Source organism: Amblyomma mixtum, chromosome 2, assembly GCF_055824585.1.
Source record: "Amblyomma mixtum isolate Tamu chromosome 2, ASM5582458v1, whole genome shotgun sequence".
In the NCBI taxonomy this organism is placed as follows: Eukaryota; Metazoa; Arthropoda; class Arachnida; order Ixodida; family Ixodidae; genus Amblyomma; species Amblyomma mixtum.
Genome location: NC_143013.1, coordinates 183,674,631 through 183,691,773, shown reverse-complemented (window position 1 = coordinate 183,691,773; position 17,143 = coordinate 183,674,631). Strand labels below are relative to the sequence as shown.

The window sequence follows — 17,143 nt, the reverse complement described above, 5'->3', positions numbered from 1 at the left end:
CTTCTCAAGTAGCTGATTATACCGAAAGCATTCGCTTGGCTCTGAATGTGGATGAAACTTCATTTGCACAACAAGCAGCCCGTCAGTGTTTCCCACATCATGACTGCCTCCCTACCCCTTCTCCCATATTATCGATTTCTGAGCCCCCTGATGAGGTTACTTCAGATTTTACGATGGCAGAATTGCTGGCCTCCATAGATCGCCTCAAAACAAGCACTGCTCCCGGGCATGACGGTGTACCTAACTCGTTGTTTCGCAACTTGGAAGGACCTGCTCTACATTCCCTCCTTGATACATTCAATGAGGTGTGGCATTCTGGAGTTATTCCTGCAGAGTGGAAACATTCCATCGTTGTCCCAATCCCCAAATCAGGTCAGCCGCCGGTTTCTCTTTCGGCCCTCCGCCCTATTTCACTTACGCCTACTATCTGCAAGCTTTATGAACACATTCTAGCAGCTCGCTTGTCGTGGTGGCTGGAATCGAATGATTGTTATCCAGAATCTCAAATTGGGTTCCGCCCTCACATTGGAACAGAAGACGGTCTGGCTGTTTTGGCTGCGGACGTACTAAACCATTCTCCCCATAGTCATCTTTTCGTACGGTGATCGCTACTGACATCACAAAGGCATATGACAACGTCCTACACTCTTCTTTTCTTGGCACCCGTCAAGATCTCGGTCTCCCGCATCGCTTTCTCCTTTCAACTCACTCATTTTTAACAAACAGAACCTTCAGTGTACGTATCCATGGGAAGCCTTTTGGTCACTTTACCTCCAACCGCGGTGTACCCCAGGGCTCCGTCTTCGCCCCCACATTATTTAATGTAACTTTTATACCTCTTGTCCGAGCCCTAGAGAAAATTCCTTGTGTGCGCGTCCTTGCGTACGCCGACGACATAACCTTGTGGTCCTGTAATCCAGATGCGTCTGTGCAACAGTCGGCGCTTCAGCAAGCGCTGGATGCCTTAACATCACGACTACCCCCTTTGGGTCTGACCCTCTCGTGTAATAAATCTTGTTTCATTCGCATTGGCAACAAAAGTGACTTACGGAAAGCAGCACCTTTTACCTTCACGGTAGATAATTCTCCAGTTCCTCAAGTTGAAAGTGTGCGTGTTCTAGGTCTTCTACTTCATACATCTGGGACTGGGACTCCGTGGCTAAACGTGACCCGTAAATCGGCTCACGCTACTCTCGGTCTGATTCGACGCATAGCTATGCGCTCTGGCGGAGCGCGCTTTGATACTGCCCGTCAGCTCGTGCGCTCCATCCATCAGCCGCGTATAGTGTACCAAGCGCAATTTCATCGCCTCACCCGCCGACAGTGGGATTCCCTTGAATTAATCAATCTGGAGGCTATGCGCGCCATAACTTATCTTCCGCGTATCACACCCATACCCATTCTGCAAGAGTACGCTCAACTTAATACATTGAGAGAGCTTATCGACCAGCGTGAGGCAAACAGAGCACGCAAGATGTCGCTTCAGCTTCATCGTTTACAGACTCTTCCTACATGGTCATACTGTCAGCTCACAGACAATCGCCCCTCTGCTTCGACGCCGATATCAGCCGCCCATCTTCCTTCAGGGTGCATAATATACACCGATGCATCACACACAGCAGTGCAGGGAGTTACTGCAGTTTACAGTCCCTCCCATCCTCATCTCAACTCCCGCGCTACATATAGCACGGATACTTGCTCCCCCCTGGCCTTGGAGCTTCAGGCGATACACAATGCCATTGCTTCCCTTCCACTCGTACCCACTTTCGATATTGTACACATTTACACCGACTCCTTTGCCGCCCTTAAGCAGCTTAAGGCTGTCAGGCGCACATTCCAAGTTACACAATTCATTCACCAACTTTGCACAAAATACCCCTGTCCTGTGCGTATACACTGGATTCGCGGGCATGCCCAGGATCCGCATAATATCCATGCGGATGCAATGACACACCTTGACACATCCGATATCCCGCCACCTTCCCCTCTTCCCTCAGATCCGTTCCTGTCCCATGTTTCCGAGAAACACTCTTTGCGTCAGCGAACACGCGCTCTAATTCCTCCGTGTTCGTACCCTCTCCCCCGGAGTCTCACTCGGGAGGAGGAGGTATCTGTGCGCCGGATTCGGGCAGGAGCGGCTCTCACTCCTTCTGTGCGTCATCGGTGGCGTGACAAACGTTACGAAGTGGCAGACAAGTGTCCCCATTGTGGTGCTGCGCCCGACCAGTGTGATGAAAAACACTTGCTATGGACTTGCCCGGCTACAGCTTCCGTGAGACGGCGTTTACTAAGAAAGGTTGGCCTGCGATGGGACGTTGCAGACGACTACACCAAGCGGACTCTATATAATCGCTATATCACGAACTTTTGCCGCTTTTTAAGCGAGGCTTGTTTGCACTCATTTTTATAACTTTCTTTCCTTTTTCATTATGCCTGATGGCAAACAGCTCGAATAAAAAAAAATTACACCAGTATACCTGGTTCATCACATGGTGCGGAAGTGTCGAAGACCGTAGCCACAAGCCATGAAGAGGAAAACAGCGATGGCACGGAAGTTCTAAACCACTCTTCATTGGAGGACTTATTCGACTTGGCAGCGAAAATGTGCCTACCGAGGTCATCGTGGGCCGTAAGTACATCGGATCGACGAAGATGGGTTCAAAGACGTTCTGGTCAGTGGTGCTCGCGTAGTGTACAGGGACGGAAGCTGCTGTATAATTAATAAGAATTCTTTGCTCGTAAACTCTCACTTGGCGGTCCAAGCCTGCATTTTGGACAGGCCAGTTGGCTGCACAGCAATTGGAATAAGCTCGTCTGTCTCAACAACATTTGAACTTGAGAGCATGGTAAGAACTTTTGACAATGTGAACGTTTGCTCCGGCGGACCAAGTTTAAAAAGCTTTCCGTCTGTGCTGCCGGAGTGTGCTTATGTGGACAACCAAAAAAGTAGGGACATAACAAATGCCCGTTATTATCGCCTGTAGGCAGAATATGTCGGCCATGCAGTGGCCTCCACAACACTTTGCAATTCCATGCTGACCGACAAACAGCAAGGACAAAACAAAAGGTGCCGCTTCAACGGATCAGGCTTTCTGCTTTGTGGAAAAGTGTACCGTCTGCCCAACTTGAACGAATAAACGCATTGCGCCATGCAAAAGCCACTGTACTGTGGTCTCGAGCACGACTTTTAGCACGAAACAAATTGCTCATGGAACAGCTCAAAAGCTGCCAGGAAGAAATCGCAAAAGTGAAAGAGGAAGGGCCCGCAGAGAAGCTAGAAAGTGTGGATTTACCTGCTGCACAGTTGCTTCTTGTAAAAGAGTGCATTGCTGCAGTTAAATGCACTACGAAGAAAAACAGGAGATACCCTGACGACACGCTGCTGCTGTGCCTTTTGCTAAACATTCGAAGCCCTGCGGCATACTCTTTCCTGCGCAGCGATGCCATATTACCTCTTCCATGCGTTTCGACTATCAGGAAGTACATCATCAGCTTAGTCGGGCTGAAGTGTGGTTTTGAAGAAGCGTTTTTTAGGTGCCTTAAAATGAAAGTTGCCCCGAAACCAGCATTTCAACGAAGAGGGATCCGCATTCTTGACGAGATTCAAGTTAGAAAGGAGATTACGGTGAACTCACGATTAATGACATATCCCGGTCTTGTTGACTTTGGTGAGAAGAACAGACAAAGCAGTGAGCCGGCTGATCGCGGGCTTGTTTTCGCCTTCACACCTTTCGGGGGAAAATACTTGCAGCCAGTGGCTGTGTATACCGCCAAGGGACCTACGAAAGGAACGCTGCTAGCACAGCTACTGCTTCAATGCATAGTGTACTTAGAAGAAGCGGGCCTTCTCATTGACGGAGTTGTTTGTGATGGCGCCTCCACTAACAGAGCAATGTTGAGACAGCTTGGAATCAGCGGTGCTCTGGGGCATGTTGCAAATACTTTTGAGCACCCACTGGGTTCATAGCGAACGGTGCATATCTTCGCAGATGCACGTCATCTCTTGAAGTGCATACGCAATCGTCTGTATGAAAAGAAAGTGTTGAAGAAAGGCAGAAAGTTAATTAAATGGCCTTGCTACGGCGCCTGTTTGTAGCAGGCACCAAGAACTTAACTGAGCTCAGAGTTCCCCCAACACTGCCTTTCACCATGTTCATCCTTCTAACATGCTTAAAATGATAGTGAGATTGACAACCCAAATTTTCAGCAATTTGGTAGCAAAAGGAATTTTGCTTTACGCACGTAGAGGAGCACCTCGGCTGCTTAATGTCGAGCCGACCGTTCAGTTCGCGATCTTTATGAACAACTTATTTGATGCCCTGAACCGGCGCTTTCCAGAAGAAGGGCTGACTATAGACTGCAATGATCTTAAAGTTCTGAGAGTGCCTCTGATTGCCTTGACGAATGGGAGGAAGAAGTTGCAAAAGGACAAATTCCTCAAGATCTCTTCCTAAGCCGGTCAACTGCGGAAGGATAAAAAGTGACGCTCAAATCTGCTCGTGAGCTGTCAATATACCTGTTGACAAAGTGCGATTTCAGGTATGTACTGGCCGAAAAATTGAATCAGCACCCGTTGGAATTTTTTTTGGTGTTATTCGACAAGCGGATGGCCAAAACGAGCATCCAAATTTCCCAACGTTCTTGCAACTGTACCGCATGCTGTCCCTTTACTCCCTCCTGAAGACCCCACGGTTTGGTAACTCTTCAGCTTCCGAGAAAGAACAGTACGGCGTTGTGACATTGGCTGCCTTTAAGAAGGCATATAACAGTTCAGCATCAAAGGAGCTATACAAGCTGGAGGCCGTCAAGCTGGATTAGGCTTGACGGCCTAATCGGTGAAGGGAGCTGGGAGTGCGACGAAGTGTTTGAATATGATAACAATGGTGCAAGTGTTGTGGAGTGTATAATTTAATGTGTTACACGGATTGTATCCAGGAAAATTTTAAATCAGACCTCCTTCACAACGTGCAAGAAAGTATTGGAGAGTCAGAAGGGCTTGTCAAAGGCGCCCGAAGCTGAGCTCGTTAATTGCAAAACAAGGGGCAGACTCACTTACCCTAACATGCACCTCTATCAGCTTTTTATGGAAGCTGAAGAACATTTCTCTAAATACGCAAATCTGAGACATGCCTACGATAAAACAATTGATGCTGTACTAGAGAAGTTCACTTTCCCTTGTACTATCCATAGAGAAGACATGCTTGCCAAGCTACTCCATTTTTATATAAGCCTTTGTTTGCGTCAGTACTGCCGTCAATTGAAACGCAAGCGCGTTGAAAAAGGCCAGGACCTGGGCATAATATCCAAGCTTGTTTGACCAGAAGGAGCCAAGCTGAGTGTACTGTTTGTTGTTTTGATTGTACGTACAACAGTAGAATTTAGGTGCTCTGTGTGTAATCCAGGTTTACAGTGAGTGTTTTTTTGCTTCACGTATGAAATAAGCACACAACGTTCTACCTCGATTATAATTTTTTCTGGGCTGCGGAAAACACCCACTCATCATCCTCACAGAAATCGCATGAACTTCTCGAGTAACCGCACTAAGGCATGCGTTCAGTCGCTTTCACATAAAAACATTCATTTCTCTAGCGGTGGACCGTAGCCGCTAGATTCTCAAATGCGACTGCTAACTTGATGCGCCCTTCTACCTCTTTCTTGAGTGAGAAGCAAACTCGTTCCATGTTATAACCGAGAAAAGTTGCAACTATTCTAATACTAGCTTTCTTGGTTCCCGCTCCAACAAAGCTTCTCCGTAGCGTTGTCTGTCGTCTTGTGCGAGCGTCGATAAAGGGGCTTTACGCTTGGCCTAATCTGGGGACAAGTTTTTCAAACAGTTATCGGTGATTCACAGTATAACAAGCGCCTAAAAAATCAGCTGGTGTCTCAAGTTTTCCTGGAGCTACATATAGAGATGCTGTGCTAAAGCCACGATCGGCGCCGGTACGACGGATGGATGGATGGATAGGAGTGCCCCCTTAGAAACGGGGTGATGGCAATTGCCACCATGCTCAGCTTTTCTTTCTTTATTTTTGTTCAACTGTGTTGTCAGTTCTCATGAAGATTCGCCATCTTCTTTACCTACGGTTTCCTACACTTCTAACCTGATGTCACATCTCTGCTTTTCAGCCACCAGTCCTCCAATCGCTTTTTGCTAACTTCCACTGCATATTTATTTACGTGACCATTGTTATCTTTAAACCCTAGGGCCTCAGGAAGAGTGACTGTGCCTGCATCGACATCCGGATAGAAACCATCACATTTGAGTATGAGGTCCAATTATTTCCACATATATACCACACACTGCACATGTTTCACCTTCTTCGTTAAATTTCTTTTTGTAGCTGCGCGTTCTAGGACACCCTGACCTAGCTTCAAAAACTAGGGCACTGCCTCTTGTTTTATCATAAAAAAATTCTTTCCTGATCTGCCTTTTCCACTATCGATATAGTTCTACACTATGCTTCTTTTCCATTGAATTCATGCAATTTTTAACTTCCGCATTTTCAACCTGTCATTTAATGCTCTTTCTTTCTGCGTCCTCATGTCCGGCATACTTGCTGGTTAGTTTTCTAGTTATTTTCCACCACTGTGAGTCAACGCTCTTTCTGTATAACTATTTAAATACCTTAACTGCCCACCTGTTATCGTCCAATTTCCTTAGGCGTTCTTCATATAGTATTTTACTCTTAGCTTCCCGTGCTTCGAACGATGCCGAGCCCATATCCCCTTGTACTGCCTCGTTTGTGGTATTGCCGTGGGCACCTAGTGCTAATCTTCCAACAGCTCTCTGATTTCCGCCTAATCTCGACTTAACTTCTGCCCTTAACCACAGAACCGCATTGCCGAAAGTAAGTTCCTGCACCATTATTCTTTTCCAAATACCTCTCAGTACTTCATATTTGTTGTACCCCCATAATGCCCTATGTTTCATTATCCCGGCATCTCTTCGTCCTTTTGCCGTAAGAGCCTGTTCATGCTTTTCGTTTAGCCATATCCCGAGGTATTTGTATTCGCCCACTTTGGGTATTTCCTGGCCTTGTAATGTCAGCACCTTATCAGTTGTATCGTTGAGAATCATCACGCCTGATATAGTTAGGCCAAAACTGAATCCTTAGCGTCTCTTTCGTCTCCACAACAATAAACCAAAGCTTGTAATTCTTCCCGGCTATGTGCTAACATTACAATATCGTCCGCATAGGCTGAAACCCGGGAGTTGCTGCTCAACTACATTTCCGCCTAATTTGTACGGCAGATTATAACCTAGATTACTTTCTTGTAGCCTTCTTTCCATATTGATACGTGGCGGCTAGAAGCAGCAGTAGAAAGAGCAGAGGTAACCTGCTACGCAAGGAACCGATGGCTTGGAGTAGACTCTCAGCACACAAGCGCGCACCTCAGCGTCGTCTTCGTTACAAACCACTTCGTCGTCCTCCCAGCGTCCGTAGCATGACCCCCCTAGCGGCAAAAGCACCGTCCCGGTGCGCTCTACACAGGCCAGCTAGACGGCGAGTTGGAAGGTATGAGGCGGGACACATGGACGATGTCGGTGCGGGGTGCAGCGGCCGGAGATGGCGGATGTAGCGGGGTGATCTCGTACGTCACCGCGGTCACCGAACGTACGACCCGATAAGGACCTGTATATCGGGGGAACAGTTTTTCACAAAGGCCCACACGGCGGGAAGGGACCCAGAGTAACACAAGGGAGCCAGGAGAGTACTTGACTTCACGACAGCGACAGTCATGACATCGTTTCTGATTGACTTGGGGGGCCGACAGCCGCTGGCGGGCATCAAGACGGGCAGCGTCAGCGCGAGCGATGGCGTCCCGAGCGTAAGGCCTCGTGGAGGTGGTGGCGGGTGTACACTGTCGAAGGGCAGCAAAGGATCGCGGCCAAAGAGAAGGTAAAAAGGGGAGAAACCGGCTGTATCGTGACGCGTAGAATTGTAGGCGAATGTAACAAATGGGAGGCTAATATCCCAGTCGTGGTGATGGTCGGAGACGTACATGGAAATCATGTTGGTGAGGGTACGGTTCAGACGTTCAGTGAGGCCGTTCGTCTGCGGATGGTAGGCCGTGGCGAATTGATGACGGACGGAGCAGGAGCAGAGGAGTTCGGCGACCACTTTGGAAAGAAAGCAGCGGCCGCGATCGGTGAGCAGTTGACGGGGAGCACCGTGGTGGAGTGTGACGTCGTGCAGGAGAAAGTCAGCGACATCAGTTGCGCAGCTGGTTGGGATCGCTCGAATAATAGCGTAGCGCGTGGAGTAGTCCGTCGCGACCGCGATCCATTTGTTTCCCACAGCAGACACCGGAAAAGGGCCGAGCAGGTCGAGGCCGACACGGGAAAACGGGTCTACGGGGATGGGAACCGGCTGAAGGTGTCCGGGAGGGAGAACCGAGGGCGTCTTCCACCGCTGGCACAGCTCGCAAGCGGCCACATAACGGCGGACCGAACGGTATAGACCGGGCCAAAAGAAGCGGCGGCGCACGCTGTCGTAGGTGCGGGAGACTCCAAGATGACCGGCCGTGGGAACGTCATGAAGCTGCTGAAGGACGCTGCTGCGCAGGTGTTGAGGGACCACGAGAAAGAGGTGAGCGCCGTCAGGCCGCATATTGCGGCGGTAGAGGACGTCGTCATGGAGCACAAACGGGGCGAGGAACGCGTCACAGCGGTTGGCAGTGAGGCGGTCGATGAGGGAGCGTAGCGAAGAATCCAAGCGCTGTTCTTGCGCAATGTTGCGGAAGGACGAGATGGATAAGACGCAGGCGTCAGCCTCGCATTCGTTGGAGGAAGGCGCATCGACAGGGTAACGGGACAAGCAATCCGCGTCCTGGTGCAAGCGGCCGGACTTGTGGACGACACAAAATGTGTACTCTTGAAGGCGAAGAGCCCAGCGCCCCAGCCGGCCAGTAGGGTCTTTGAGCGAGGAAATCCAGCATAAGGCGTGGTGATCCGTGATAACAGAGAAAGGGTGCCGAAACAAGTAAGGGCGGAATTTTGCAATAGCCCAAACCCGGGCGAGGCATTCCCGCTCGGTGATAGAATAATTGCGCTCTGACACAGAAAGGAGACGGCTGGCGTACGCAATAACGCGAAGCTTGTTGCGTTGCCGCTGAGCAAGTAGGGCACCAATGCCATGGCTGCTCGCATCGGTCCGAAGTTCCGTAGGGGCTGAAGGATCAAAGTGCGCCAACACAGGTGGAGCTGTGAGGGCACTGATAAGGGCTCTGAAGGCGTCAACTTGGGGGGGGGTCCCCAGGAGAACGGGATGTCCTTCTTGAGGAGCGTGGTAAGAGGTTGGGCTATTTCCGCAAAGTTCTTGATGAACCGGCGGAAATAGGAACATAGGCCGAGAAAGCTGCGCACATCACCGGAGGAGCGCGGAGTAGGAAATGAACGCACGGCGCGGACTTTGTCGGGGTCGGGTTGGATCCCAGCAGAATCGACCAAGTGGCCAAGGACCTTAAGCTGACGGCGGCCGAAGGTACATTTCTTCGAGTTCAGCTGAAGACCAGCCCGGCGGAAGACGGCAAGGATGGCTGAAAGGCGATGCAGGTGGCTTTGGAATGTGGACGAAAAAACAATCACGTCATCTAAGTAGCAGAGGCATGTCCTCCACTTAAAACCGCGGAGGAGGGAGTCCATCATGCGCTCGAAGGTCGCAGGGGCATTGCACAGACCGAAAGGCATGACTTTAAATTGGTACAGGCCGTCCGGGGTGACAAAGGCGGTTTTCTCCCGATCCCGTTCATCGACAGCAATCTGCCAGTACCCTGAGCGAAGATCGATGGGGGAAAAGTAACTGGCGACGTGCAAGCAGTCGAGAGCGTCGTCAATTCGGGGCAAAGGGTAGACGTTTTTCTTTGCGACGGCATTCAGATGGAGGTAATCGACGCAGAATCGCCAGGTTTGATCTTTCTTTTTAACAAGCACGAGAGGGGACGCCCAAGGACTACTCGAAGGCTCGATGATGTTGCGGGCCAGCATCTTGTCCACCTCTGCCTGAATAACACGGCGCTCTGCGAGGGAGACCCTATAGGGCCGTCTGTCAATAGTGTGGGCTTCGCTGCTGTCAATGTGGTGGGCGACAACAGAGGTTTGACCCAAGGGACGATCCCCAAATTAAAAAATATCACTGTAGGAGGACAGAAGGCTGTGAAGAGCTGTAGAATCAGCAGAGGGCAGATCGGCCGCGATCATCCGGGAAATAGAATCTTCACGGGAGGGCTGCGATGTAGGGACATTGGAGACGGCAGTCGTTAGGTCAGGAGCCAGGACAGAAACTGTGCAATCGGTCAATAGGGACAGATCAGCAAGTGAAATGCTGGTCGGAAGTACCTGAGGGGACAGGCTGAAGTTGAGGACAGGGAGGCAGGTGCAGTTGTTGGTGATGTGGGCAATGGTGTGGGGAAAGAAGACGTTACGATTCAGAATCACAGCGGTTATAGGGCAGGCGACGTAGTCTCCATCAGGGACGGGAGGAGAAGGCGACAGAGGGATGTAGACAGGAGCTTGTGGCGGGAGACGGGCAAACTCGGTGGATTGAAGGCGAGGTGAGCTGGTAGAGTCATCATTGCACAGGGGCAGATTCAATCGGAGAAAGCCTGAGGAACAGTCAATAAGAGCTGAATGGGCGGTTAAAAAGTCAATGTCAAGGATTATGTCCTGAGGGCACCTGTTCAGGACGGTGAACAGAACGGGTATATGACGCCCGGCAATGCTGACTCTCGCAGTGCACATTCCAATCACGGCAGCGGGGCTGCCATCGGCGACGCGAACCGTGGACATGGCGGCAGGCGTTAAAACTTTCTTCAGACGGCGGCGCCAAAGAAGAGCTCAGGATAGACACTTGGGCGCCAGTATCAATGAGGGCAAGGACCGGGACACCATCCACAAGAACATTCAAGAGATTAAGTTGGGCAGCGGGGGTCAAGAGAGGATTTTCAGGCCGGGTCAATGATGCAGCGTCACCTCCGGGAGCTGCATCGGCTAGTTTTCCGAGAAGTGGCGGGAGGTCGAAGGAGAAGGGCTGCGGCGTGTGGCAGGAGAACGGGAGCGGCGGCCTAATGGGGAAGGTTCGTCACGGAGCTCGTCACGGAGGGGATCGGGTCGTGGTGTGAAGCGGCGCGGGTCGTAGACGTTGCGGCGGTCGACGAATGAGTAGGGGCGAGGTGGCGGGGACCAACGGCTGCGGCAGTGACGGGAGATGTGTCCGACGCGAGAGCAGGTAAAACAGATCAGCCTGTCATCAGAGATACGCCATTCGGCAGGATTGCGATATCGGTACCGAGGCGAGAAGCTGCGACTGTAAGTGGCAGCTGCGATCACTGGAGGGTCCGGGCTGGCATGAGCGTTGTCCACGACGCGAGGAGAAGGGACGGCCAAGTTCGCAACCTCCTGGCGAACGACGGCTTGGATGAGGGCCAAGGTGTTGTCCGGCAGTGGCAAGGAAGAAACAGCGGGCGTCATCGCCTCCAGTTCGCGGCGCATGATACGGGTTAAGTTAGCCGGGTGGGAAGGCTGCCGCAATGTTGGCAGATCTTCACAGGAGGAGCTAGCAGCAGTGTTCGGCAGCCGGTCAAAACGGTGAGCAATGCGCCGGTGTTTGGCTTGCTCGAAACGCCGGCACACCTCAAGAACAGAAGCGACCGCGGAACAGTCTTTGCATAGAAGCAGATTAAAGGCATCGTCGGCAATGCCTTTCAGTATGTGACCAACTCGATCTGCCTCGGACATGTCTTTATCAACTTTACGGCACAAGGCGAGGACGTCTTGTATGTAGGCTATGTATGGCTCGGAGAAAGTTTGGGCGCGTGACGCGAGTGCCTTCCTGGCGGCGAGTTGGCGGCCGATGGATTTTCCGAAGAGGTCGCGGAGCTTCTGCTTACATATGTCCCATGAGGTCAAGTCATCTTCGTGGGTCTCGAACCACACTCTCGCGGTGCCGGTCAGGTAAAGATCACATTAGCGAGCATCAGCGTTGGATCCCATCTGTTGTGCGTGCTGACGCGTTCGTAAAGGGCCAGCCAGTCGTCCACATCAACGTCGTCTGTACCGCAGAAAGTGCCCGGTTCACGGTAGTGGGCGACGACGACCGCTGGCGGTGTTGACGGAGAGGGAGATGGCTCGGACTCGGTAGACATGTTGGCGAGACGGCGGCCACGGCGGAAAGCCAGCTTGAGGTCGGGGATCGAATTTAGCAACCTCCACCAAATGATACCTGGCGGCTAGAAGCAGCAGTAGAAATAGCAGAGGTAACCTGCTACGCAAGGAACCGATGACTTGGAGTAGACTCTCAGCACACAAGCGCGCACCTCAGCGTCGTCTTCGTTACAAACCACTTCGTCGTCCTCCCAGCGTCCATAGCAATATTTTTCACATAAAGCATGAACAGCAGCTGTGATAGAGTACAACTTTGCCTTAAACCTTGGTGCACCCCCACAGTTGTGGTACTTTTTTTTTCCTTCCGATGTAATTTCAACTTTATTATCTCGGTAGATTTCCTGCAGAAAATCAATTACCTCATGACCGATACCTAAATCTTTCAATATGCTCCACAGGAGTTCTCGTTTTCGTATGCATCGCTTTTGTCCAGAATGGCTAAATACAGAAGTCTGTTTTCCGCCTCAGCTATTTCTATGCATTGGGTAAGCATGAACAGGCTATCATCTAAGCGCCTACACCTTCTGAGCCCATTCTGAAGTTTTCCAAGTATCCGATTACCTCCTACCCATGACTGCATTTTTAACTTCACCGCCTGCATTGCCAGCCTGTACATAACAGATGTTATCGTAATCGGACAGAATTATTTTATGCTCATCTTATCTGCTTTTCCTTTATAAATCAAAATTTTTTTACTGACTCCAGCTGTGCGGAATTTGCTTATTTCTTATGACTATCTGATGCTTTTATCCGCGCTTCCTTGCTTCTTGGACCAAGTTCATTAATGAACTTAATTGGAATTTCGTCTATCCCTGCTGATGTGGATTTAGGAATATTCGCTTCCGCCTTTTCCCAGTTAAGACTAGTCAGTTCTAAGCTGTTCTCTATTGTGTTGGTTGTCCTGTGTTGCCAGCGCATTTGGGGAGATTACTCCATTGTCGCTGCTAAAAGACGCAGCTATAAATTACGTAATGTAGTTCACAGCATCGTCTCCCTCTAAACATTTTCCCTCAAAATCTTTAATCGGTTCCTTTGATTTTTTTTTCTCAACCAGCTTATATTGTACCAGAATTTTCTTCGCCCCCTTTATTTGCCTCGCGAGCTTCAGCCTAGCATATACTAGAGGACTGCTTTATTTTAGCCTGGACTAGGACGTGAACTTGCTGATTCTTTTGTCGATAAGATTCCCAATTATACTGGTGAACAGCGCAAAAAAAGGCGGGACAACAATAAGACAAGCGCTGGCTACCAACTGGGTTTATTGAACGACGGAAGGGTATATATACAAAAACATAACACAAAGAAGTAAGAAGATAGTGTGAAAAGGGCCGTCAAAATCAAAACCTATGTCACATGTGACGTGATGTAAGCTAATTCCTTGTTGCTAAGTGCCACGGAAGGACTGCTGATGCATTCGTCACCTTGCTTGTGGATGTGCGCACAAAGTTCCACTGCAAAAAGTGCAAGTGCGCACCGGAGTACAAGAAAACCGAAGTTCTGTTCCGCCATAAAGATAAGCTCAAGCGCGAAATAATGAAAGGTGTTCTAGAACAGTAGAGCAGTGCATATAAAGGCGAGGGCAAAGAGACGCTTTGTCTCTACCGAGAGGCACAAAAAACCCGAACACTAGACTTCCGGCTTAGAAACGAAGTTCTCTTTTCTCCTAACTTTGCTAAGCCACGCTATTTGGCGTGCCCAGGCGGTACTCTTCTGAACACTGGTCTATAGCGCCGCACCTTATCAAATGATCCGGGAATGCGTATGTTCCTCTGGTTTACTAGTAATTAATACAGCACTGGTCGATGTCATACTTGCTACTCCTGCGCCTTCTACTATACGCACTTCTTTCACTGGTGGTATAAAGCTGCATCTATTTACAGAACAACTGCAGCAGTTATTGGTCTCGGCCTTAAGTACCGTGGTGATCAACAGTTAGACTCTATAAGGAAGTCAGAATTTATACCGATCATTAGGTTAACCTACAGGGCTCGAACAGCCTATATGATGGTGGCAGGTGCGTTTTGTTGGATGCATATTTTTTTGGTTTCCTTGTTATTCTTTACTACTTCCACGCATACGTTCTGCTAAACGTGTATGCTAAGCGTAATAGTTCTCATAGTGAGGGCCGGTATTTCATGCTACATTGTTTATGAAGTACACGTGGATCCACGTTTCATCAAAGAAAGTACAAACAGGGCTGAAGCACCTTCAATCTGCGTACTAGGCCGGCCTTGTCGCTGGCCGCTTTTGCGCGCATAAATTTACAAGGCTTTGCTTTGGTGTAGAGTGGCTTCAACTATGTGTATGGTTTGCAAATATCTTCAAAGAATGCATCAGGTTCCAACCTCACACGACACGCAAGCAGAAGAAGGCACAAGAGCGAAGCACATCGCTGACTAACAATTCCGTTCTCATTCATCACTAACGCTGAACTGGTCCGGCATCCGGTGTCATGTTTCTTGTGTGTATATTTATCGTTGCACTGCAAGATTCATGAAGCTACCCAGTCAACTCCCCGGGACAAACGCTCTACGGATGCGCTTCCGGGATGTGTTGGTAATGGTTTGGTAATGACACGTCGCCGGTTGTCATGCCATCACCGCGGAATTCCAGTCGTGTAAGTCATTTAGGAGACGCTCGTCAGTTTTCGCGCGTACCCACACGACGAACACCAAGCCCGTGCGGAACGTATCCGTGTGAAAAACACTTCGTCTCAACATAGCGAAACACTGCTGGTTTTTTTCTCTCCCGCATGAAAATTTATGCCACTTTAAGTATTCTAAGAACACTGATATGAATCAGGTATCAACATAAACTTGTGGCTCGCTCTACTGGACTCCATTCCAGGACAGCAGAAAGCAGTAAAATGAGTAAAGGGTTATCATACAGTTATTAGTTATTACGCGATTAAAAAATTGGGACCCAAGTGTTACACACGAAACGAGCACTAATAGGAAGGAAGAAATCAAAGCCCTCACACGTATAGTTACAACCATCCTTACAACTTTCGATGCTTTTTAAAGAGAACCAATTAGAGGTTATGAAGGGCGTTCAGGAAGTAACAAGCAGTACAATAAACAGCTTTAAGAGTGAATATAATACGAACACACAATAAGTGCACACTACAGAATCTGTAGAACGAAAGGGGCGATTGCTACTCCAAAGGCTGTATGTATTACTGTAAAATAAATTGAACGTGCAATTAATTACCAGGGCAACTAACATGCTCAGGAACAAGCGCGGGCACGAAGTTTAAGCTCCCATAAATCCTGTCGCATTTAAGCAGTATACTGTCAGTGAACATTTGTAGACATCAGAAATATATATGGACAACTAAGCCACCAAAAGTCACCGCTTAGCAGTGGCTTCTCTTGACTCGTTAACCAACCCGATCTGATCTCGCTTAAAGTGTTACAGGAGAACAACTTCTTTTCAATAGTTATTTTGCATAACACGTGCGTTTTGCAAGAAAAGCAATAAGCGAATGCTTTTTTATTAGTCCACAGGCTCTTTTCTCTAGACATTAGTCATGGCAATGTTTATCAGAACTGCTTTTCACAAGTGAAAGGGAAGGAAATCGGGAATAAATATACTGGACCAAAGATATCACCGAGGTATGTCTTTGGAGGAGTACTATATCTGTCATGTTGTACACGCTTAGATGCTCGTTTGAAAGCATCATGAGAATGCTAATGTCTTCTAAAATCAATGAGGTATGCGCGACCGACAGGCAGCAGCTTCGAGTGGCCCCTGACCTAGCAAGGGAAGGAAGCGGTACTCACGCTGGGCTGGAGCCGGGTAGGAAGCAGATCGCCGGCAGCTGCACTGAGCCGACGCGTACCGCCAGCGCAAGTGCACGGGCACCATTGCGCGTTCGGCAGCAGTTGGTTCTGTTCGCTTCGGGCTGCTGAAATGAATGTAAAAAATAAGAAATAGTGCCGCGACTCAAACTGGCGACAGCGTTATCGTACCTGGAGGGAGGGCATATACCACACAGAAGGACCTCGCCTTTCTAACAGATGAAGACGGTAGACGATATATTCTGTCTGTATGTTTAGTTTTGATTTCACTCCAATCAGGAAAAGGAAGCATATGACCGCGATTGCTAAGGCTTTGTGCTTTGTGGTTAATATAATTTAGCTTCCGTCGAGACAGATAAAATAGCCATTTCTACGTTAGACACGAATACGCTCGCTCGTATGTGGGAATTCATGTGTCATCTCCGTTTTTTTGTTGCTGTTACTCAGTCACGAAATTACAGAGTCATGATGACAAGTTGCTGCGAAAAATTATGTCTTTCTTGTTTCGAATAATGTGACTGCTGCCTGTCTTTGTCCTAATATGGTACAATTAATGCAGGGACCACAGTGGTTGTAAGCTCCAAGTCGGAGCTTTCCATCTTAAATATCGTGGTCACCATGCGACGCGATTTAAGGGCATTTGCCAACTAAACAGTTGGAATCTCGAAAGCTGGTGCAGAGGCACCCTACAACTAGTTTTTACTTTTAATTTCTCTTAATGTGTTCCGTTTGTCAAACAACAAATCGCCCCGTGCTTGTCAGACAACCCGTATTGCTGTCACAAGCGTTTAAGAAGCTCTATAGCAGACGACTTGTGCACCTGCCGGCGTGTCCCACAGCTAGGCATCTTACTGCATATTACGTAGGTATGTGTCAACGAGAGTCTCCGTCAAGCTGGACACGAGGGGAATGAAAGGGAATTACAAACGACGTGGATTTAAAGTCTCGAGGATAAAATGCGGCTTGGCATTCCGACTTAGGCACTGCGCTGAAATGTTTCGAAATCTTGATAGTGGCTACAAGTTTACAGTTATGTATTAAGCAGTTTACACTTGGCAGCAAGGCCTTGAAAGTGGTAAGTGAGTACGCCAACTTTTAGAAACGTAGTAACCGCAGATCCGGATCGCGGGAGTAAATAACTAAAGGAATAAGAATGAGGTGGAGTGCATTTCGCAATCGC

General features: G+C 49.0%; 1 protein-coding gene and 1 pseudogene across 1 annotated transcript in view; both read right to left on the bottom strand.

Annotated features, from left to right (window-relative positions):
* LOC149361781 (putative monocarboxylate transporter 5) overlaps positions 1-15,993 on the bottom strand; it is a 64,827-nt gene extending 48,834 nt beyond the window's left edge. Inside the window, exon 1 of the mRNA XM_089568152.1 lies at positions 15,946-15,993. The gene's annotated coding sequence lies outside the window, so the exon portion shown is untranslated. The remainder of the gene's footprint in view (positions 1-15,945) is intronic.
* On the bottom strand, positions 10,991-12,144 carry LOC149361782 (uncharacterized; annotated as a pseudogene).
* Positions 15,994-17,143: the final 1,150 nt, after the last annotated feature.